General features: G+C 35.0%; 1 long non-coding RNA gene across 1 annotated transcript; it reads left to right on the top strand.

Annotated features, from left to right (window-relative positions):
- The first annotated feature begins 498 nt into the window (after positions 1–498).
- Positions 499–1,773, top strand: LOC130988966 (uncharacterized). Its single transcript, XR_009090344.1, has 2 exons — positions 499–973; positions 1,449–1,773. It is a non-coding gene; the product is annotated as an uncharacterized LOC130988966 (long non-coding RNA).
- The last annotated feature ends 360 nt before the right edge of the window (positions 1,774–2,133 follow it).

Genomic DNA, 2,133 nt, shown 5'->3' with positions numbered 1-2,133 from the left:
AATGATGGGGTGGACTATCGTCCTGGTCGCGAGACACCTTCTCGGGACTGAACTCAGCTTGACTCGAAATAATGAAAATAAACTTAAAACACTAAACAGAAATATCAGTAATAAAAGGCAATCTGGTCAAGACGTCAAATCTATGGATAATCTCTTACACTCGCTCCTTGGTCAAGATATTCATTACAATATTGTGTCTACCGATTATAACTTACGAATGGTTTGTGCCCTCATTCTCACTTATCACGTGCACTTTCATTGTATAAGAAAATTTATCCTTAAGTGTGTTCAAGGTAAGTGTCACAGCCCGACCTAAGCTAACAACAGTTAAGCCGGGGAAAATGTGACTGGGGAAATGGAAAAAGAAAAATGAAAAATAAAAGAGGTTTCAATAAAAATAATCATCTTGCTTAAATAATATTTTACCATAATGTTTGGCAATGAGAAAGCTTAAGAGATGGAATGTTAGTATATGCTTTTAGTTTAGTTAAATTCATTAAAAATAGACTTTAAGAGCTTTCTAAAAAGGTAAATCATGTATTTTTCTTTGAAGAGGTTGATTTTATATGATTTTTCAAAGTCGAGATTCATATATGATTACATATTTGAAGTTACTTACTTGGGATAGTTGAGTAGAACTATGCTTAAGTCATTGGTCAATTCTTGAATTGATGGTTTAGTTATTAATTGTAAGCTAATCTATATAGAATGGATTAGTTTGCTCTTAAACTTTTTCAACTTGAGATATCCCAAGAGATATGATGTTACTGTTTGCTTTTAGTTAGTTAAGTCCATAAAAGTAGAATACTCAGATTAGAGGATACAACTTTCAAGCGATAGAAGTTTCATTCAAGATTTATTTCCTATTTACTCACTTATTATCCAATCTTACCTGGGAACCTCATTATAATGAAGGTTCGAGTGGCAGTGTAGAATGAACAAGCAAGGACTTCTATTTCATTAAGCGTATCAGGTGGGCTTACTAACTCAAGAGATAAAGATGCATACTTTCATACAAAGTTTGAGTGTATGCATTTGTTTTCAGATTATTGACTTGCCAATGTTTGAGATTTGTATGATACCATCTACATAGAACAACGAATTCGGGTCCTGAGTGAGTCAGGATTTGTGTACACAGAGTTGACAGTTAACCTTTGAGTTAGCTTGTCATCGTGTTTGAGAAGGAGGCCTACTTCTCAACACTTAAAGTTATATGATGCGTAGATATGGTACATACATGTTAATTGTCTGCAGACGTATATGATGTTATGACGATTATAGAGAAGTTTTACAGTTTTGCATGCACAGGTTATTTAAATAAAACTCATGTGTGATGTTTGAGATGGCAAGTTCAATATATAGCTCTAAGAGCAAGCTTTAAAGTTATTTCGGCATGACCACTGAGTGCTTTTTGGTACTCAGCCCTGCGTATGTTTCTAAATATGCAGGTTAAGCTGTGATGCAGATGGTAGCAAGCAGAGCAAAGTCTTTGATGTATATGTATTAAACCAGGCTCAGGATTCCATGTCTTCATACATGTAATCCACATGAGTTATTTCCGCTGCAACACTTAATGTACTTTACTTTATTGATGTGTTGTACAGATTTTAAACCAATAGCTTCGAGAATTATGTTAGTTAGACAACTTGTCGTTGTGTATTGTAAGTTGTCTACTCATGAGTTTTAAAAGTGTTGCCTACGATTATTCAATATTATAGTGATTTATTGTTAAACTTGGTTCATTTTTATTAGTGAAATCTCTTTCCTTTTTCATTTTCTTTCTCTGTTCCCCGGTCACACCTTTCCCCGGCTTAACTATACACTAGATTAGGCCGGGCTGTGACAGTAAGGGACACCCTATACCATTAAACCATCTCGACCTAACCATGCAATTAAATCGAGAAGCATTTAGCCCTAGATAGACCCGATATTAAACTTAGGCAGATCGTGGTCTACTTCAACTTCTCGTGCCCGCAAATACTCTCAAGACGTACAGTGATCGTACACACCCTATAATCTTGATTTATTGGTGATCTAAATCAACTCAATTAATTAATGGCCTGTTAACTAATCAAATCAATTTAGACACTTGGTTATAATGCCCCGCACTTCGGGAACACAACATGCAATTAC

This window comes from Salvia miltiorrhiza, chromosome 6 (genome assembly GCF_028751815.1).
Source record: "Salvia miltiorrhiza cultivar Shanhuang (shh) chromosome 6, IMPLAD_Smil_shh, whole genome shotgun sequence".
NCBI classification, from domain to species: Eukaryota; Viridiplantae; Streptophyta; class Magnoliopsida; order Lamiales; family Lamiaceae; genus Salvia; species Salvia miltiorrhiza.
This window is presented reverse-complemented; position numbering and strand designations above follow the sequence as displayed.